The sequence below is a fragment of the Pantherophis guttatus genome, chromosome 2 (assembly GCF_059756535.1).
Source record: "Pantherophis guttatus breed Tessera chromosome 2, ASM5975653v1, whole genome shotgun sequence".
NCBI lineage: Eukaryota > Metazoa > Chordata > Lepidosauria > Squamata > Colubridae > Pantherophis > Pantherophis guttatus.
The window spans coordinates 186,261,815-186,284,618 of NC_142064.1; the positions used below are offsets into that span (position 1 = coordinate 186,261,815).

Here is a 22,804-nt window from a genome sequence, read left to right on the forward strand (position 1 = left end):
CTGAGGCTATTGAAATTTTTATTTTCTGCAAAAATGTAAGGACCACAAAATCTTCATCCAGATATAACACACATATGAGAGAGAAACCCAAGAATAAACATGATTGTGAATGTGTCTATCAGAAAGATAGCACGGTAAAAGACCTCCATCTCAGGCACATCAGGGTTTGGGAATGATGAGATACCTAATGTAAGATAGAGGATAGCAGCAGGAACCAGATAGACAAAGAAGGAAATATGCCCAGGTGTGAATACCCAGAGGAAGTATACCAGGGGTGAAATGCTCCCGGTTCGGACCATCTTGGGCAAGTAGGTAGCGATGGTGGTGGGCAGTTTGGAGAACCAGTAGCAAAAATCCCTTCTCCCCCCCCCCCCCAGCCTCCAGCTTGTTTACCTTTGCTCTTTGCACTGAATCCTGAGCCGCTGGTTGCAATGCCTGCCTTGCTTCACTTGCTGTAATCCCTGCAATCCATTGCATCAGCAAGAAACTGAATCTCCCTGCCTGCAATCAAGCTCATCAGTGAGCAGCTCTGTCTGTCTGCCTGCCTGCCTGTCTGCCTTGTCCCTTCAATTGGGTAAGTTTTTTTCCCCTTTGGGAGCTTTAAAAAAATAGTTAATTGGGTTTTTTTTTAGTTGTTCTTTTTTTGGACCTAGCCATTTAAAGTTTAGAAAGTTTTAAATTTAGCTGCTTTTATATAAAAATAAAAATAAAATAAAATAAAATAATATTTGTGCAGCTTTCTGAGATTTTGTGTGTTTCTGTAGTGTTTCACTCTAACTACACAAACACACAAAATCTCACAAAGTTGTATGTGGAATTTTGTGTGTGTAGAGTGTGAAAGTTGGTTTTTTGGACTTTTTGTGGCTGTGTGAGGTTCCTGCTTGTTGCAGGGGCTATCTTGGGTCTAGCACAGCTGCTTTTACATTGTGGGTGAGCCAGTTGTGTTGCATTGTGTTTTGTAGGTTAAAAAAGGGCAAAGAAGTGACATCGACTTGGCCACACCCACCTGACCACCAAGCCACACCCACCCAGTCATCTGACCACCAAGCCACGCTCACAGAACCGATAGCGAAAATTTTTAGATTTCACCCCTGAGGTATACCCAGGGACCCTAGAAAAATACTTCCAACAGTTTGCCTTCACCACGTGGAGGTTGAAAGGATATCAATGGAATGGAAAAGTCACTAGTTTATTCTTCTTTCCCATTCATTGTACCTAACTCAGACAACTTTCATCTATACCTATGTTTCTTGCAGTATTCTAATCCAGTGTTTCACAACCACAGCAACTTTAAGATGTTGGTTGGGAAGATCTGGGTGTTGAAATCTGCACATCTTAAACTTGTTGAGATTGAGAAAGAACAACACTTTGAAACAAACAATAGTTAATAAGCAACTGTCCTCAGTAAGCCCTAGGACGGATCTTCTAAAGTTGAGAGATGGTGTAAAATTGGGATTTATTTTCTATGTGGCTTGTAAACAGGCAATAGTCAGTCCTGAAGCTCTTCCTCTTATTTCACTTCTGTTCCTTCTGAGTAGCATGAGGAAGGGCAAGGATTGTAATGACAGGCTCAGCATTCTGATTTCTATACTTGAATACCGTGTTTTCCCGAAAATAAGACTATGTCTTATACTTTTTTGAACCCCAAAATAAGCACTTGGTCTTATTTTTTGGGAGGCCTTATTATTTTGGGGCACCTGGAGCAAGACGGGGATCCTCTTGCTGTCTTACCTGATTTCCAGCTCTGTCTTCCTAACTCTAACCAGAGGAAATGGTGGGGACCGGCTGCGCATGTGTTTAAATATTTTCGGGGAGGGCTTATTTTCAGGGAGGGCTTATTTTCAGGGAAACATGGTAGCTGAAAAAAAATCTCCCATGCAGGATCCTGAAAAGAGATGGTCACTTCTTCGTTTCTTATTTCCAGAGTAAATAAAACAAAAATTTCCAAAATAAAATAAAAAAAGATAAAATAATAAAATAAAGAAGTAAAATAAAATAAAATAAAATAAAGGCAAATGCCAATCAAAGTATATTTCACTCCTTCAATAGTATTTTATAATACTACTCCACATTTTCATCTAATAATGCTAATTGTTATAGGTGGCTGGAGATGCAACAGAAAGAGGTTTTGGGACTTAAAATCCAGATTTATTCAAAATAGCTGTTCAAATATAATCCTGAGTTTTCTGGATATGGTAAAATATAAGATATTTAGATACACTTTATACTAGAGCTGAGGAAATCTTTGAAGAGATGTTTCATTTTGCTACAGAAAAAAAACACTACTTCGAAACTGCTTTGTGAAACATCACAGGCTCTATATAAAGGCGAAGCTATGTAGTTGCATTGTTGGTCTCAGTCCAACTACTTTTTCAAACAATAACAAGCCAATTGAAACTGCGAGGTCAGGAGAAAACCTAATAGAGGCAAATTCTATCATCACTTCATCTCAATGAAAAATATACATCACCTCTCATGTGTAAAGTTCTTTAATGTGTAAATATCAGGAACCAGGACATTTCACACAGGCCTATTATACAATAGCCCTCATATTCCATAATCATTTTAATAATACCTGGGATGTTATTACCATATCTACTGGGCATCTATGACCAATATTACCTGAAGTCACAGTAGCTGGTTGAAATCCAGATGTTAACTGATATAAAGGAAGGTCTGGATCCAAGGGAGACCACTGTTCCACAGATAGCCGGATGTGAGTCCCTCTTTGTGAAGTGGGGTCGTGGAGTACAGATGGGCTTGTTGGTCACGTACCTGGCTCCCTGCCACGTGGCAACGGCCCTGCCCGAGCTGCTTAACGTTAAAGCCGAGGTGGCGGTGGACACCCCCAGACTTGTCATCATGGGGGATTTCAACCTGCCATCTATCGGTGAAACGTCTGAAGTGGCTCGAGAGTTCATGGCTTCCATGACGGCCATGGACCTTACTCAGTTAATTCATGACCCCACTCACACAGGGGGACACACTCTGGACTTAGTTTTTGTCTCTGGTCAGTGGTTGAGTGGCCTTGATATAGGGATATAGCCATCGAACCCTTGTCATGGACTGACCACTCGCTCCTTCGACTAGACTTTCTAACCGCTGCACCCCGCCGCAGGGAGGCGGGACCGACCAGGTGGTTCCGCCCCAGGCGCCTGATGGACCCTGAGAGGTTCCAGATGGAGCTTGGGCCATTTCCTGAGATTCTGGCTCATGACTCGGCTGAGGACCTGGTGGCCGCCTGGGATAGTGCGGCTGCCGGGGCCTTGGACCGAGTCGTGCCTTTGCGGCCTCTGACCCGGCACCGAACTCACCTAGCTCCTTGGTTCACCAAGGAGCTTAGGGAGATGAAGCGCCGGAAAAGATGCCTGGAGAGTAGTTGGAGGACCAGCCGCTCCGAATCTGACCGAACACTGGTGAGGTCTCATATTAAGACCTACCTAGTGGCGATAAAAGCGGCGAAAACTAGCTATTTTGCCGCTCTTATCGCGTCATCAGATAATCGCCCGGCTGCCCTGTTTAGGGTGACCCGCTCCCTCCTCCATCTGGAGGTGCGGGATGACCCCTTGCAGGGTCGAGCTGAGGATTTTGTGCTGTATCTGTATGACAAAATCGCTCAGATTCGGGAAGGGCTGGCCTCTGACTGGGTATGTCCGGACGGGATGACTGAGGCAGGTCTTGAGAGCGTTATCTGGGGGGAGTTCGATCCTGTGGCTCCCGAGGACATGGACAGGGTCCTGGGATGGCTGAACGCGACCACATGTTTATTGGACCCGTGTCCCTCCTGGTTGGTACTGGCTTCCCGGGAGGTGACACGAGGCTGGCTCCAGAAGATTGTTAACGCTTCTTTGAGTGAGGGGATCCTGCCGGCCGCTTTGAAAGAAGCGGTTGTGAGGCCCCTCCTCAAGAAGCCCTCTCTGGATCCGGCTGTTTTGGCTAACTATCATCCAGTCTCCAACCTTCGCTTCGTTGCGAAGGTTGTTGAGAGTGTGGTGGCGCAACAGCTTCCCCGGTACCTGGATGAAGCTGTCTATCTAGACCCGCTCCAGTCCGGCTTCCGGCCTGGGCACAGCATGGAAACGACATTGGTCGCATTGGTGGATGATCTCTGGAGGGCCCGGGATAGGGGTTGCTCCTCTATCCTGGTCCTGTTAGACCTCTCAGTGGCTTTTGATACCATCGACCATGGTATCATGTTGCACCGGTTGGCGGGGTTGGGGGTGGGAGGCACCGTTCTGCGGTGGTTCTCCTCTTACCTCTCTGACCGGTCGCAATCTGTGTTGACAGGGGGGCAGCGGTCGACCCCGAGGCACCTTGCTTGTGGGGTGCCACAAGGGTCGGTCCTCTCACCCCTTCTGTTCAACATTTATGTAAAGCCGCTGGGTGAGATCATCCGTGGCTTCGGGGTGGAGTTCCATCAGTACGCTGATGACACCCAGCTGTACATCTCCACCCCAGGCCACCCCAATGATGCCCTTGAAGTGATGTCCCAGTGCCTGGAGGCCGTGCGGGCCTGGATGGGGAGAAACAGGCTCCGACTCAACCCCTCCAAGACCGAGTGGCTGTGGCTTCCGGCGTCCCGATATAGCCAGCTGATGCCATCGCTGGCTATTGGGGGTGAATCACTCGCCCCCACGGAGAGGGCTCATAACTTGGGCATCCTCCTGGATGCACGGCTGTCTTTGGAAGATCATTTGACAGCCGTGGCCAGGGGGGCTTTCTATCAGGTTCGCCTGATACGCCAGTTGCGCCCCTTTCTAGATCGGGACTCCCTACGCACAGTCACTCAGGCACTCATCACTTCCCGCCTGGACTACTGCAACGCTCTCTACATGGGGCTCCCCCTGGGGTGCACCCGGAGGCTCCAGCTGGTCCAGAACGCGGCCATGCAGGGGATTATGGGGGCGACGAGGCACTCCCATGTGACACCTCTCCTGCGCGAGCTGCACTGGCTCCCGGTGGTCTTCCGGGTGCGCTTCAAGGTGTTGGTGACCACCTTTAAAGCGCTCCATGGCTTAGGGCCGGGGTACTTACGAGACCGCCTTCTGCCACCAATAGCCTCCCACCAGCCAGTGCGCTCACACAGAGTGGGCCTCCTCAGGGTGCCGTCCGCCAGACAATGTCGGCTGGCGACCCCCAGGGGGAGAGCCTTCTCTGTGGTGGCACCCACCCTCTGGAACAACCTCCCCCCAGAGTTACGTACAATAACAGACCTCCGGATTTTTCGTCGGGCCCTGAAAACCCATTTATTTCAACTAGCTGGGCTGGCTTGAGTCAAATTTTAAACTGATTTTAAATTGGAATTGTTTTAATTACGGCCAAAAGATTTAATTATTTTAATCAGTTTTTAGATTTTGTATGTTTTGTATGTATGTCTTGTTTTTATTTTGGCTGTTCACCGCCCTGAGTCCTATATTGGAGAAGGGCGGTATAGAAATTTAAACAAATAAATAAATATCTCAAACTTAGATGTCAATTGGGACAGAATTTAGACATTATTTCAAGGGACACCCCACAGTAATTTACACTCCCGTTTGTGCTTCCCCGTCCATCTGATTAGAACTTTATTGTAAATTGGCAGCCATGTAGCATAGCTCTTCAATTATAAAGGACGATAATTCACTCACCAGAATAAGTAAACAAAGTTATAAGTTCTTTTCTGGCCAGAACCTGAGCTATTTGAGACCATGTGCCAGAGAAATAGGATGACTTCCTCTCCTGATTCCAATGAGCCTGGTACTGACCTTTTCCTTCTTGTTGTATGACCTTGGATATGGAGAGCAAATTAGCCTGCAAAGTCAGCTAGAAGGGTTGCTTAACCCAGAAATACTGCATTTTCTAAAAGGAGTCTTGACCAGAATTTGAATAAAGTTGAAAGAAGTTGAAACTATCAGGCAAGAATCAACCAACCAACCAACCAAATGTTTCAAAGTTACAAGTAGTTATTCTAGCATTCAACACATTTTAACCTCTGGGTCAGAAAAACTAATATGGAATTGCCCTCTTAAAACCCCAAGGAATCCTATCCCAAATGCTTGCTGGAAAGAATTTATATCTAAGCCTTTTGATCTGAATAACGTTGGAGACAGATTTGTTAGTTATCTCAATACTTTTCTGTTTAATTTACATAACAAATATACCAAATCTTATCTTTCTATGAATAACAAAATGCTGGGACACTTTTGCAGTCCAAATTAATTATTTCAGAATTGTCACTGATAGGAGTACTACCTAGCTCAGGGGTCAGCAACCCATGGCTCTGGAACCGCATGTGGCTCTTTCATCCCTCTGCTGCGGCTCCCTGTTCCTGATTGGCTCCACAATTGATAGGGCTTTTGGTTAGGACAAGTAGAGGAAAAAGGACGCTGTGCTAGGAGGAGACTCTATGGTGGGGGAAACCGGACTTCCGGTTGGCTCCAGAATTGAATGGGGGCTTTCGGTTAGAACGTTTGTGGCTCTTTGAGTGTTTAAGGTTGCCGACCCCTGACCTAGCTGAAGCGGATACCTCCAAGATTTAGCACTTGTGCTTATCAGCCTAATTGCTTTGGCAGGAAGGAATACAAGCAGAACTTTGTATGTTTACAGCTATTATACGTGGGTGACAAAAATCCAGACAACTACTGAATGGCAGCATTTTAGGGCTTCAAAAAGCAGTAGCATCTCTTTAAACTGAACCAGGGAATGCAGCGGCAACCAGCAATGTTTTTAATATCTTGTTTTATTTATAATTTACTACATGCAGCGTGATGTATCATTTCTCATTTTAAAAAAAAATCCAGGCTTATCAGTTCAGAAATACTCACATTTTATATCTATTCAAGATACCAAACTACTAATGAAATATGGGACCCTGTTATACAAAATTCAGTAGGTTAAAAATAAAGTGATAGTTATATAAGTGTACTGCAAATGATACACTTGCATAATGCTTGCATTGGATAATTATGTATAGAATTGTAACTATTTACTGCAACAAGTTATCCTTTATATTTTTTTCACTTGCTTTTTAAGCACTTGTTAAGTATTTTTATTATGTGAGTATTTTTGTGTTTTGAACCTTTTGGGTTTTTTTATTATTTTTTTAAAAAAGCAATAAAATTTTTATTACAATTTTATTATGTTGAAATAATATAAATTAATCCACTTTAGATATCCCTACAACATAGTTAGCTAGTTACACAGTACTAAACTAGTAGGCAGGTATGAATCACTTATACATGCATGCAGCAACCAGATTTATACCCGAGCTATCCTCAAGAAGACTTGTAAAAGATTAAATATATATCATTTTTATTCAGAGAAAATTGCTTTGGACAGATGGCTTTTTCCAATTTAATCTATTTGGATATTCTAATAAAGTTTATGTAACACCAACATCTCCCCTCTCTAAAAGCAAAAGTAGCTCTTGCAAAAGCACTGAGAAAAAATTACCATGTTTTCTTCATTTGTTATCTAAAAAAGAACCCATTTCCTTGGGAAAAAAATATTACAATTAATTACAGACATGAATAGCCATTACATGAATATATGTCATGCTGTATACTTTTGGGGAAAGGATGCAAAGAGCAAAAAGGATAAATTAACCATATAACACAAAGAAATTAAAGGCATGAAATAAGAAAAAAAATGAATATATTTAATTTACCCCATGCTTGTCTATATTGTACTAACCCCGCAAATCATTCGTTTCCTTCTTTCATACTGAAAATGGTCACTTCTATATTCACTCCACATTCATTCATCATTTATTCATTCTTGAATAAAGACTGAATGGGGTAAAAAGGAGAATAGTATCCCTGTGTAAACATATATGCAAACACAATTAGGTGGCAGAAAACATGCATATTACATGCAGCATTTGGATAGCCCTTTTTTTTTTCCAGCAGTGCCCTCAATTCATGAAATTGCTATAATGAGAAATTCCTGAAATCAGTAATTTTTTTTCAAATACCTGTTCCAATCAAAACCTGTTCCAACAAAACTGATGGTAACATTCCCACTCTAAGGAAGATTCCCACACATCAGTGGTGGGCCTAAACATTTTTTACTACCGGTTCCATGGGCATGGCTTGGTGGGTGTGGCATGGCTTGGTGGATGTGACTTGGTAGGCGTGGCAGGGGAAGGATACTATAAAATCTCCATTCCATCCCCACTCCAGGGGAAGGATACTGTAAAATCTCCATTCCATCCCCAATCCAGGGGAAGGTTACTGCAAAATCCCCATTTCCTCCCGATCAGCTGGGACTCAGGAGAATATCAGAGAATAGATGGGGGCGGACCAATCAGAGGTGGTATTTATTGGTTCTCCGAACTACTCAAAATTTCCGCTACCGGTTCTCCAGAACTGGTCAGAACCTGCTAAAATCCACCTCTGCCCCACACACCCAACAAGATCCAGTAAGTCCCTAATTATGAACCTACTACACCTCTTCACACTCTTGATATCAGAAGCAAAGATTGAGAATCGCTCTATTTTGTTACGTATAACAAAATGACCATTAAAAAATTATGTAGATCTACAAGTAGATGAAAAATAGGAGACACTGAACATTTTAAACATGCATGAGCATTGCTTAAGAATTCCACCTGTTAATCCTTATGACATGCTGTATAGTTCATAAATTAGTCATTTTTTAAAAAAATTACATTTTTAAAAAATATTTGAGTGGTAGCCCCAAAAAGATCAGTTCATAGTCTATTCTGAGAAACTCCCCCCTCCCATTTTTCTATAGACAATTGAATTTTTAAAATTTATGAATATTGCTTTGAACAAACTAAAAATACATTTTTTCCTGAGAACAGCAGCTTGCCACTTGGGTATAAATCCCACTCGAGATTCTAGAGTATTGATTTTTTTTAAAAAAATTGCAAGTTTCAAAGTATGTTTGGTTCCAATAATAATGTTCTATACCCTTGTTGGTAACCTTGGAGATAAAGGTGTTGCCGTTATGGTACACACTATAGAAAAAGTAACAATCGCAATCAGGACAGGAAGGTGAGATCAGACGCATTGCAGTAGGATACACACAAAGAATCTAGTGAAGGTTATATAAGATTTCTCTTTCTGCACACCTCCGGGTTTCTCTCCTAGGGAGGGAGGGAGAAATTGAAAATGGACAAATAAAAACTAAATTTATATGTCTCTTCCACCCTCTCATATTATGGCTCTCCACTCAATGCTCCCTTCCTTCTTGTGCTGAGTGTTATTGGTAAAAATCTCACTCACATGTATTTATCAATGAAAAATGTGCATTACCACAATCCAGTAGAACTTTTAATGTAGGTATACCTGCAAATCAATGGCTGACTTAGTAAAGTTTTAACAGACTTCCAGAATATAATCACAGAGGGCTTACTCAAGACTTTTTATACATATAAGTCATTCATCTGAGATTACCAGCTATACAAATTGAATAAATTTAAAAAATGGAAATACTATGGATAGAAAACAGAATTAATCTGGATAATTATACACCTTGTTGTATACATCTGCAGTAATATTTCTGGTGGTAGATGATACTACACTTCTCTTGAATATTCAAGTACATGTGTGAAATGATGCGTGTATCTGATATACAGCCATCTTTTTGTTCAGTAAGTGGAATGCTTCTGAATACATTTGGGAAGCTCCAATGATATAATAGTCAGGAATGCTATTTATCATCTTAGGTTGCATGTGGAAACAATGCATATTGCCTAGATATTCATGAGTTGGTGAAATCAATGAAAAAAATCTTCTTTATATGGATTGCTACTAAAGTTGGTTCAACAAGATGTGCATAAAATAGAGATATTGTTGGAAAATGTATACATGTGACACCAATGCTAAATCAGCTGTAGTGGTTCCAAGGAGTCTAAGAACTAGGGTTTTTTTACTGTTAAAGCTATAAATGAAATGAACAGTTCAAATTGGTTTCACCAGTATTAGCTTTTATAAAGAATGAGATTATCACAAGGCTGAGTTTAGGGTAGTGAATACTAGAGATACAGTCTATATCTTTGGAAAAGTCTTCCACTGAGATGGTATTAGACCCCTTTTCTAGAGAAAAAACTATGAAGTTCCGCTGATTCCGCCGCCCCCTCCCCCCCCAGTTTTCTCATGCATTATATTTTTAGTTGTTGGTTTACCTTCCAAGAGCTGTTTTCATTTATTTTAATATTGTTTATTAAGATTTCATTTTCAAAGGCCTTTCACAACAAGATCTCTATTCCTGATACCAAAATAGCTGTACATATAGGAAAACTCAAAGTAAGTTCTTACTTTTAAAAAGAAATAAGTTCAAAATACTCAAAAATATCCATTTCAAAGGAGTTGCAGTTCATTAATTGACACCCTCAAGTTACAGATTTCCTAATCTATTTTTATATTTCCTTTGACTTTGTAATAAATAAATACATGTGACAAACGACCCCATTTTATAAGATAAAGCAGGGAAAAATTAGGGATTTGAAATTTTTAAACTTTTCTTACTCAAGTAAGAAAGGATCAATGCATTGCCTACTTTTATGAATTGATAGACAGTTTAGCAAATTATATATCACTGCTGAAGAAACCAGTAGAAAAATATGTATAACAATATACGAGATATATACGAGAAAATGCATACTAACAAATAGTATTTACTGTGCTGGCTGAGAATGACAGCAGTTGATATTTTCAGAGAGCATCAAACTCTCTGAAAATATCAAACTCTCTGAAAAGAGGGCAGGCAGTCTTAGGAAAAATAAACTTCCTGAATTCTAGTAATGGCAAACTATACTCAAGCAATTCTCTTAAAACCAAAAAAGTTTGCCTGTTTCACGGGATAGAGGGGGACTCCATTCCAGGGTGGGTTCTACTTACCTTTACTACCGATTCACAACGGGGCCGCAGGCACACTCTTCTACGCATGCACAGAAGTGTTCTGATGATGTTGCAGTCGGTGGGCGGAGCCTCCCTCTGGTTTTACTACCGGTTCTATAGAACTGGTCTGAACCGGGGGCAACCCACCACTGCTCCATTCCTATATGAACATAAATATATTTGCATTGGTGAATCAAGCTCTAATTTTAGCTAGTCTAACAAGAATATTCTAATAGTAATTATCCCCAGAGCAATTATCCAACAATGGCTGAAGAAAAATATTGGGGGGGGGGAAGCTTTTAAATACAAACATACAGACATAGGTTAAAGCTTTGGAACATTTCATCTAAAGCAGATTTCTTGGCAGGTTGCCACTGGCTTTATCTAAGTAGTGCATTTTTAAAAGAGAGTTATTAATTAGCTCAAAACGCCTAACCTTTAATAAATTAAATGTTAGTTAAATCAAAAGAAACAAAAGATGACCCATTGCAGATTTAAATTGTGATACACCGTAGCTAAAGTTAATGCCAAAGAAAAAGACACAACTGCTGTAGGGAAAGTATTACAAAGGAACCAATTTTCTCATAACCTAAAATTCAAGATTCTTTATGAAGACCTAGAGCCTCAGAGGCAACTTCAGACCATCCCACTAAAAAGTACTTTATATCACATTTGTTAATTTGTCTATTAAGTCCACAATTCACAGTCAGTAAAGTCTGTTTCAACATCTTCTTAACGCCTGTGTTTTAGAAGGCTTTAACAAAGGATATATGAAAAATGTTTTAAAAACCTACCTGTCCATGATCTACCAGGTAGATCTTATCCATATATCCTTTGATACCATACTAATATTCTAAAATGTTGATGATAAAAAATATCCCTTTGCAGAAGCCATATTGGTTTAGTTGTTTTCTTTTAAAATTTTGGCCTTAATAAGCCTTATTATGTTGTATGTAATAATGATTTTAATGACCACAGATCAGAAACCAGTATCTACACATGGATTTTGCAATAGTTCTGCTGGAGAACACTGCAACCTCTCTTACATAAAGAGATTTTGGAAACAGTAGTCTGAGACATTTGCAGGTCCCCAAACTATCATCCCTCCAGTACACTGTGGACTTTTTAAACCAGTCTGCTCTTAATGGACAAAAGAAAGTCTGCCAATACAAATATTAGGCACTTGTGTCTCCTGTATACAAATAAAAATACATTTTATACATTCCTTGAAGTTTTTATCCTTTAGCAAGTCTTTGAAATTATTCAGGAAAATATATAGCTCATCACCAGGAATGTATGAGGTAAAGTCATTAAGAGTCACTTTAATAGGTTGTTGTGTTTTTAATTGAAATATGCCCCTGTCATATCTCCTTTGTTCATCTTGATCCATGATCAATTTTAAAATTTCAAGCTGTCTGTTACTATGCAGACTAACTTCTAAGTATCTCAAATATTCTTGATGAGAACTGGTTTTCTGCTTCTCTTTCTTACACTTCTCTAAAACATAGCTTGTTTGGTGAGGAAAATCTCTCCTAGAGGGAAATGTCTCTCCTCACATTCCTCTATCAAGGCCGTCTTGTTCATTGATATTATATTACAGCTGTAATTTGCAGGTTTTGTGTCAAGAACTTTTCTGTATCCCTGCCTTTTCCAGTTACCAATCAGTGGCATCTGCAGGATCTTGCCAGTTCTACTCTGTTTCCCCAGAAATAAGACCCTGTCCTATATTTTTTTTGAACCCTCAAATAAGCGCTTGGCCTTATTGCCATGCACTCAAAAGCCCAATTGGGCTTATTATCAGGGGATGTCTTATTTTGGGGGAAACAGGGTATTAGAAGAATGAAAGCAACATCTGGGCTTCATTGCCACAGGGCCCACCTCTTTGGGGCATGTGTGTGCCTTCCTAATCCATGCAGAAAGAGGGCAAGACTTGCATCACAGTGGTGGCATAGTGGTTAGAGTGCAGTAGTGCATGCTACTTCTGCTGATCACTGGCTGCCAGCAGTTTGGCAAATCGAATCTCACCAGGCTCAAGGTTGACTCAGCCTTCCATCCTTCCAAGGTCGGTAAAATGAGGACCCAGATTGTTGGGGGCAATAGGCTGACTCTGTAAACTGCTTAGAGAGGGCTGTGAAGTGGTATGTAAGTCTAAGTGCTATTGCTATTCATCTCTCTGAACTCCTCCTGCCCTGCCTCAGAGGCCATTGAAGCTAATTATGTAGTTTCGGACAACTTTATTTCGAAAAAATATTTGATATTATTCTGTCCCTCCACTGAGCTATCCTTCCTGTTGATAAACTTTCAGCTGAACTTCCACAACAGCTGTCACCAGGTATCATGTGAGGATCCTTTCCTTATTTTACTATTTTTTCTTCAAAATGAGCCCATGGATATCTGTAAAGAATCTATGATTTTGCTACAACCATCAAGTCTTATCCTGATTAGAAATCTGTTTTTCTCTTTATTTCTTTGTATATATCCAAGTTAATGGGACTAGATGGAATGTGGGAAAAGTATAAAATAGCAGTCACTTGGTTAATGTTTAAACAAAGCATCCAATTAGCATTGATCGCATTACCTTTGTTTGTATTCTGAATATCCTCATAATTCTAGGAAGCTTAGTGCCTAGAGTCCCAAAGGTGCTTTTTCAAAAGGAAACTGGACTTTTTTTGGGGGGAGGGGAGAAAGATGCCTTTTAAAAAAGCATCTTTAGGACAACCATGACCTGGATGACTGAGAATCTCTGTAGAAATTTAGTGCCTAGACCTAATGAAATAAAAATGTTTATTAGAAAGAATAACCAATTAAAAGCAATAAATACTATTTATTCTCTATTGTTAATTACAATAGATGCTACCACTAAAATGTTCTTCAAACGCCTTCCTAAAATGGACTGTCTTCAATATTTTATGTAAAGACATCCAAGCAGGGACACATTTGATCTTAGAAGGCAAACTCTTCCAGAACATCCAGAGTCCTAAATGTTGATCTCTCTTGGAGCAGGTTCAGAATATGGACAGCATTTGAGTGAAGCATATATACTTTTTTTCCAGGAAATACTAGGAATTATAATTTTCAGAGTAAATCCTCAGGTGTCCCCAATAGAAAAGTGCCTTTTATCAGGATAAAATAGTATTTATTTATTTATTTTATTTATTTATTTTTTCAGATTTCTATACCGCCCTTCTCCTTTCGGACTCAGGGCGGTGAACAGCCAAGTAAAACACTTTATACACAAAAGTTAAAATAGATTTAAAATAATTAAATAATTTGGCCCATAATTTAAAACATTTCAATTTAAAACCAGTTATCCATTTAAGCCAAAATACCTTGTTCTTATTGAAAAGGATTAAAAGAATTATGTCATAGATACTTGAGAAGATATTTGGGTGTTTTCCTGAAGTAGAACTATACTAAAATGAATGTTAGTCTAATAAAGCCTATCTAGCGTTCCTTGCTAGGAAAAATCCCTTGTAATACATTTACTTTTTAAACTTCACAATATGGTTAAGATGATTCTTCTGTTTTCGGCAGATTGGAGCATCTTCCCCAGAGTTTCTGGAACTGGTCATGTAACAATGCAATATCACTATCATTTTCTTCCCCCTTTTTTCCCCAATATATATTAACATTTCTTGAAGAATGCCGTGGTATTTAACCAACACTATACTGTGACACTAGTACTCATTTGGAATATCTATATACTATTAAATGTGTCCTGTCTCTTTGTCCATAACCTTCAATTGGATGAAATGGTGCATCATGCGGCAACAATTTTTGAAACAAGGTACCTTAAATAGGCTATCTTATGACTCATGACTCCCATGGGATTTAAATTTGGCAAATTTGTGGCTGCTTCAGTGCTGCTGCACTGCCATGCTGCTGCCCAGGGGTTCAGTAGACTGGTCCTGCCCTAGTCTCCAGCGGCTAGGTAGACCAGACCTTCTTTCAGTCACAGGAGATCAGGTAGACCAGTCCCATCCTTCCCATTTGGAGGTAGACTATTCCTTCTCTTGGCTGCTAGAGGATGGTCAGTCATGGTCAAACCAGGAAGAAGTCTCCCATTCCCATTGGTTTTTTTGCCCATCCATGGTCATTCTGTTTCTTTGTTTAGGTATGGAAATATCTCTGAAACAATGACCCAAAATGTAAGCTTGAGGCAAAGGCCAAAAACCAGTTCAGAACTTTTGCTATTTTTAAATCAACCCTCTTAATGACACAGCTCTAGTCACAGCCTATTTGCTGGTTTATATCCATCTTTATTCAGTTAATGATTTATTAATATTGCTTCCCATAAAATGAATGTCAATACTTAAATAATTTAACATTGGCTAAAAACCTAATAAAGAAAGCATTTGACTCCAGGGCTCTGCAAAATGGAGGGGAAAAATGTGCAGTAGTGCGATTTTCAGTCTCTGCTGCCCTTCAAAATACCTGGGATCCATCTTGAAATATAATTAGCAGCCTTTCCAAATCAAGCAAAGGTAAAAGAATAATAGCCAAAATGTCCTGCTTGCTCTTTTTCTTGGCTGAGAAGTCTAAAATATGTACCTTTAAAAAAATACACTTCAATTCTGATAATATTCTACTCCACCAACCATGATTTATGGAAATCATGTTTCTGAAGCTTTTTGTCTTGAGGCTAAAATCTCTGCAGCGAATGTAGGTGCACTGCTTTTGAGTTAATTAAGCAGAAAAAGAAAAATATGGTACTCTGCAATCATTGATTCCTATATTAAAATGACTTAAGGCGGCAATCCAAAGATCCTGGGAAGGAATCTCAGAAGCTGTAGTAGTTTTCAGATTGTCCTCTCCAAGAGTTATTCTTATTTCCAGGCAGAAAATTCCAACCAGTTGGCGTTGGAGCTTTATTTAAGCTCTGTTAGATTAAATAAAAGTTTAAAGTCCTTACTTTTCAATTTCAGAAAAGAGAAAAATGAGGTGTGCTGCAAAATGGACAGAGCAAGAGAGATTATGAATTCATTCTATCCCCAGCTTGTAATCTTTACCAGCCAGGGAGTTAGTAGAGATTACTCATTCAAGAGGGAAAGAGAAGCTTAATAAAGGGTGGGGGGGACAAATTAATCACATTGACTCCTGGCTTGCTCTGTTTCATTTCATTAAGTTTCAAGAGCATGTATTTAAAGTAACCTAAGTATCATTGCAACAGTTGAACTACAATCAGGGGTGGATTCTACTTACCTTTACTACCGGTTTGCATCGGGATCACCTACGATGATGTCCGGGTTGGTGGATGGAGCCTCCCACCGGTTTTACTACCAGTTCTTGTGAACCGGTCCAAACCGGGGGCAACCCACCACTGACTACAATGATTATGTTTGTCCAGAATCAAACAACCAAAACAGAGGTCCAGCTATAGCTCTCAGCTGATACTATTACCTGTACTGGCAACAGCACATGGGCCCTGCTGGAACTCATCAAAGGCCTTTGAATAGATTTTGTTCCCAGAGTGGCCAACCAATCACCAACCGATTATGAGAAATCACAAAAAGCACAAGAAAAACTGTTTCACAAAGTTGTTGTAGCAACTAAAGCATTCCTCCTTGAAAGTAAAGCATTACTCATGCAGCTGCTTCAAACGCTATCCCCACCTACCCCTATGCCATTTTACTTTGTTGGCTGCCCTAGTGGAAGAATTGTCCATGCAACGAGAATAGCCTTCAAAGTAATCTTGGATGTCAAACTTCCCTCCTTACAGTCTATTTCCAACTGGACTGGAAACAGTTAATCCCAGGAGCAAGAATCTAACAGCTGTTGTATAAAGTGTATTAGAAAAACATTCATTACAAAAGCATCTATGGAATCTAGAGAGTACTCTGCTTTCAAATGAGAAAGCTAAATAGGCCATCTAAAATGGCAGAGCTCTTGCCCATTCTGTTGCAATTTTCTACTGTGGAGGATAGGCACTTGTTTCATTTGTTGAAATAGGCTGCTTACATTGTTTTGGTAATTACTATTCCATGAGAAATAATTTTCACAGGGGCTGTGAAACTTGCAAATGATACAGTTGCTTTAACATTCCAAGGAAGTGTATTTTGCTCAACTACATGCTTTTTGAAATATCTCTTGCAAATGTGTTGTATATTCCTATTGTCAACAATAGTACACATATCAAACTGACTTTTTCTACATCACCAATTTATTAATTTATGTAGTTTTGGTTTGTTGATTGCCATTCTTGCAAGCATTGTGGGATATATAAAATAAATCCGCATCAGCCTTGTTTTATTTTTTTATTTTTTTAACATTTCTGTTTGGATTCCTTTTTACCAGTTTGTTTCGTCCTTTTCAGATTGAGTGTTTCTATAAACTGAAAATGCAAATTTTATAGCCTGACAGCATTAAAGAACAGATGGGAAGATTCAAAAAATATGAAAACCATTAACTCCTTTTTCTGCACTCCAAAACTAACTGTTGTTTCCAGTTTCATCCAGATATTCATGTTAAATATTTCAAGCCAAATAATGAAAATTGTGGTAGCTATTAACTAGGAATTAGCTATTTATCTTTAGTTATTACCATTTATGCAGTGATAGTGATACTAAAAAGCATGTGAACATTTATAATAGTTACTATTTTCCCTCAGATATTTCACAAAGATTTCCATATGTTGTAGCAGACTTCCATTATTACATTCATTCGCTTGTGATAGTGACACAGATCTTCTCATTTCAATCAGATTTGATCCCTTTGCTCAAGAGACATCTGCTCAAATGGAATAATTAGAAAGGCAAAAGGCAAATTTTATGCATCCATGCTTTGCCATTCACTCTGTAATGATTTTTATAGTGGGCAAGGTTCCCATATGTGCATGTATTTATCTTTCAGAGGAAAACTGCAGCAATGCATTTAAATTCCTTTTCTTCACAAATGACTTTCACAAATCATTTGGATTCTGGCGTAGCATATCAATATAATCATTTCCTTGTAAATTTGTTGGTTGAGAAGTGATATTTGAAAATCATGCACCTTTCTCTTGCCTTGTAAAATGTTTATCCAGATAAATGCTACATTTTGGCTTCCTTTACCACAAGCCATCATGCTTAGGGTATGGTGATTTTATTAGGCTTGGCTTGGCATACCCTACTTATTATTATTATTATTATTTTGACATGCATATGAATCACTATTAATTTCTCATTCTTTGTGAATCCTTTCTTTGTGAATTATCCTTGTTAATACTTTTACTACAGTATATTAATCCATGTGTATTCTGAGGGATAGTGAAATGTGTGTGTATGTGTGCACATGTGTCTTTCTTGAACAATTTATTCTTATTCTAAACATTAAATAATTAATATTAGTACTTGGTTGCCTTTTAGAATTTCTCTTGAACGAGGAGAACATAATAAGTATAATAAATATCCATGTAGAATTCCATTCAGTTTCAAATTCTAAACCTGGTATTGTCTCTTCTAGCAAAGTACAAATTAATAGTGAAATGTGCCATCCATGTCCAATTTTCAGAGACTGCCTGGAGAAGTCCCTGCAGTTTTCTTGGCAAGGATTTCAGAAATGGTTTGCCATTGCCTTCTTCGTAAGGCTGAAAGAAAGTGATTAGCCCAAGGTCACACAGCTGTTTTGTGCCTAAGGCAAAACTAGAACTCATGGTCTCACCGTTTCTAGCCTGATAGCTTAGGTCGGTTTCCTAATTAATTATTACAGGCTTTTAAAGTATAATGAAGTCTGCATTGCCTGGATATTTAAAGAGTGAAAAATAAGAATGTTTTTTCTATTTACTGCATTAGTAAATTAGACTGAGATTGAAATATTTAATAAATATTCAAAGTGGAATATGGGAGTGGGGTGAGTTTGAATGTCATGGTATACATATATCAGGAACAAATCATTTGTTGAGATGAGCATTTGTGTGTGTGTGTGCGCGCGCACACATTGATCCTCTGAATTTGCAAGTGCTGTATTTCTCAGAAACATTTTCAAGGTCATTCTTAGATTTTGTGCTTTGTTTTTTTTTTTCTTATGCTGCTTATTTGGAGCCAAATTTCACGACAAGCCTTTGAAAACAAGGAAGAGAAGTCTTTCCATACTGAGATAAAAATATGCTTCCTTGTGACAATTTACAATTATCTACTTATTCCTCCAACTCAGTTATGTGCCCCTCAATTCTAAAAAAAAAAAAAAAAGGTCTAATCACCTTATAAATAATCTGGGTAAAAAAATAAAAAACCAAGGAAAATTTAATACCCCAAAGTAATAACAACAATAAAACTTTCCACCCAGTAACTTGCTGAAAAAAACCAATAATAAGAACAACAATAATCACATCCCACAAAAGGGGAGCGGGAGAGGGAAAAAACACTATATTATCAAAGTGGCTTTCCAGAGAATAAAAAGGTGAAGTGCTAACCTGGTCTTGGGTGTGGAACCCTTTTCCAAGAAGGAGGGGCAGTAGCAGCAAAGGCATGCACTTCAGTGGTGGGATTAATTTTTTTTTACTACCGGTTCTGTGGGTGTAGCTTGGTGGGCATGGCATGGCTTGGTGAGCATGGCAGTGGAAGGATACTGTAAAATCTCCATTTTCTCCCCACTTCAGGGGAAGGTTATGCAAAATCCCCTTTTCCTCCCGATCAGAGAATAGATAGAGGCGGGGCCAGTCAGAGATGGTATTTACTGGTTCTCCAAACTATTCAAAATTTCTGTTACCGGTTCTTCAGAATTGGTCAGAACCTGCTGAAACCCATCTCTGATGCACTTGTAATGAGGACATTCCTTCAAAAAAGGAACTCAAAAGATGTCCTCTCTACTAAACAATTTGAATTGATAGAAACTGCTGGGAGAAGTTGGTCCTGCAGGTATCCAGGTGTGTAGGGTTTTTAAAATGACAGTCAGCACTATAAATGGGAACCTGACATCAGCTGGCAACTACTTCAGTTCTTGCAGTAGTGGCATTACTTGAGCAAATGAAGAGGTGCATATGGACCAATTATAGCATCTGTGAAGCCTTCAAAGGCAGCCCCAGCTACAGAAAATTGCAGTAGTCCAGTTGAAAGGGGACCAAGGCATGAGTTCTGGGCCCACAAGATAGTTGTGCAAAAGCATAACTCTACTCATATATTTCTTCTGTTCATCAAGGAAGAATTAGTCCAGGGGATCATGACTTCATCCAGAACCAAAGATGGAAAGTAAATGGCCTCAGTTGAATCTTAAATGACCCTCTATTCTGCCTTGGCCGGATTAAACCAGAATCCGCTTTTCTCCATTTAGCTCAAACTATAAATTAAGATTACATTGGATAAATTAACATTTATACAAAATGTTCATCTTCAGTTTTATTATTATAATAATGTAATTCATGCAGTATTCACCTATCCTCAACTGGTTCAGGATGCATAAAAGTCAGATGTAAAAATGAAATCTTTAAACTGTTCTTAATCAAAGTATGTGAATGTATATCTTTATGCATATTAATTGAAAAATTGAATTCTCTTTACAGAGAAGTAACAAGGAGATTTATGCATCATTGTTGCACTAAAGCGGGAACAATAACTAATTTGAATATACAGTTGAAGATTTTTGTTTCTTCTTATTAGCTTTTTTTTTTTGAATGGCATGTAAATGTGGTTTATTTCTATGTGTCTATTGATGGCTAATTTGTCTGAATGCCAAGTTTCCAGGAATTCACTATTGTTTTTGGATTTAACTTGATCTAGGATGCTCACAGTTTCCCAGTTGAAATTATGGTTTTTGTGTTGTAAAATGAAGGGATTTTCACTGTGTCTTCTGACTACTTGGTGCTCAGGGATGCATTCTGCTAATCTACTATCTATCTATCCTACATAGTGGCTGTCACAGTCCTTACATTGTAACTTGTAGATGACTCCCTTTTTTTCTTCTTGGGCTATTCGGTCTTTTAAGATATTTTGGAGGGTTTTAGTTGGTTTATATACTACAGTGATGCCATATGTTGAAAATAACCTTTTGGTTGTTTCTGAGATGTTTTTTGGTCATCACTTGCATTGATTCTGCTACAGTTGGTTGAATGGTAAGATTGTGTGGGTATCCATTTTGTTGGAAGATGTTTAGAAGCAGTTTGTTTCTGCCTATACAACATTCTTCATTTCTTTGGTGTTCTGGGTTACTGCAGTGTGTTTATATTAAGAGCTATGGTGGCGCAGTGGTTAGAATGCAGTACTGCAGGCTAATTGCCAGGAGTTCAATTCTCTCAATCCTGACCAGCTCAAGGTTGACTCAGCCCTCCATCCTTCCAAGGTCGGTAAAATGAGGACTCAGATTACTGGGGGCAATATGCAGACTCTGTAAACCGCTTAGAAAGGGCTGTAAAGCACTCTGAAGTGGTATATAAGTCTAAGTGCCATTGCTATTGCTATATTCATTTGAATAATGTTCTTACACAGCTCTTGATAAGGATAGCCAGGAAGGGTAGTGTGCTGTTGTTTTCCTCTTCCCTTGTGAATTTAGTCCATTGAAGATATTGTTGGTTATTTCATGTGTCTTCTCTATTTGTTTTTTATTATGATAAAGGTGTCATCTATATACTGGATATGTACTTTTGATAGTATATGCAGGAGTTTCTAGTCACTACCTTTATCTCTGCTATATTCAGTGGTGGGATTCAAAAATTTTTACTATCGGTTCTGTGGGCATGGCATGACTTGGGGGGCTTGGCAGGGAAGGATACTGTAAAATCTCCATTCCCACCCCACTCCAGGGGAAGGTTACTGCAAAAGCCCCATTTCTTCCCGATCAGCTGGGACTCAGGAGGCAGAGAATAGATGGGGGTGGGGCCAGTCAGAGGTGGTATTTACCGGTTCTCCAAACTACTCAAAATTTCCGCTACCGGTTCTCCAGAACTGGTCAGAACCTGCTGAATACCACCTCTGGCTACATTATGAGAATGGTGATCCTGTGGGTGTTCCTCTGATTTGTTGACATTTTTGTCCATCAACCTAAAAGTAGGCAGAGTTTGATGAGGTCCATGATTCTGGGTATTTCAGTCTTAGTGTATTTGGCTAGGGTGGGTATGTTGTGTAGTACTGCTGCCATGGATTATTTCACTAGTTAGTTCTAGGTCTATGGATTTAAAGAGGGCTGTGATACATTGAATGAATCCATAATTTCATATTCTATTTGGAGGTGTTTATTTTCTGGAGGCACTATAGTGGTGGGTTGATAGAATATTCTGCCTGTAAGATAGCCAGGCTTTTTTGTAAATTCTTTGACTATGTTGTGTGTTGGGGTCCCTGGTAATGATATGATTGGACAAAGAGGTATGATGGGTTTGTGTATTTTGGGGTGTCCATAGAAGTGTGGGTGGATGGGTCCTCTGCTTTTCATCTACCACTGTTCATCTTTTGTGATTTGTGCTTTCTTGGTTAGGTCATTGAAGGTTCTCTTGATCAGATTGTCTAGTTTCTATCTTGAGTTGGTCTTTCTAGAATGTGGGTTTCTTTGTCCTCTAGTAATTATTTGGCTTTTTGTATGTATAATGTTCTGTATTCTGTATTGTATTTTGTATGTTCAGAGAGTAAGTATCAAGATAAACCCCTGAAGGCAACAGTTTTGGGCTTTCTGACTTTCTATATCTATAATTGTCTACCTGAACTTGGTTGTGGCATGATCATAGTCTAAAGGTCATGTTACTCCCTATGAATATCCTCATTAATTCAACTTATGTAGAAAACACTTTCTCACTTACTTGTGAAAATGAGGAATTAGAGGAATATCTCTAATATTAAAGGAAATTAGAGGGACCAATAGTCCAATAGGTTATATTTTTAATCAGTAGTTCTGACTACTGAGCCAAATAGGTTTGAACATATGTATTTTAGCTTCCAACTGAAGCTGCACATTGCAATACCTGAATTTGGAAGGACTCCATCAATGATTCCAGTGCATTCTAAAGGATCATATATATCCTGATCCTTTGAACATGGCATATTATTCCAAAATAGCTTAAT

General features: G+C 39.2%; 1 protein-coding gene across 1 annotated transcript in view; it reads left to right on the forward strand.

Annotated features, from left to right (window-relative positions):
- The first annotated feature begins 377 nt into the window (after positions 1-377).
- The window catches only part of JAKMIP2 (janus kinase and microtubule interacting protein 2), a 79,769-nt gene continuing 57,342 nt past the window's right edge, over positions 378-22,804 (forward strand). Inside the window, exon 1 of the mRNA XM_087887414.1 lies at positions 378-574. The gene's annotated coding sequence lies outside the window, so the exon portion shown is untranslated. The remainder of the gene's footprint in view (positions 575-22,804) is intronic.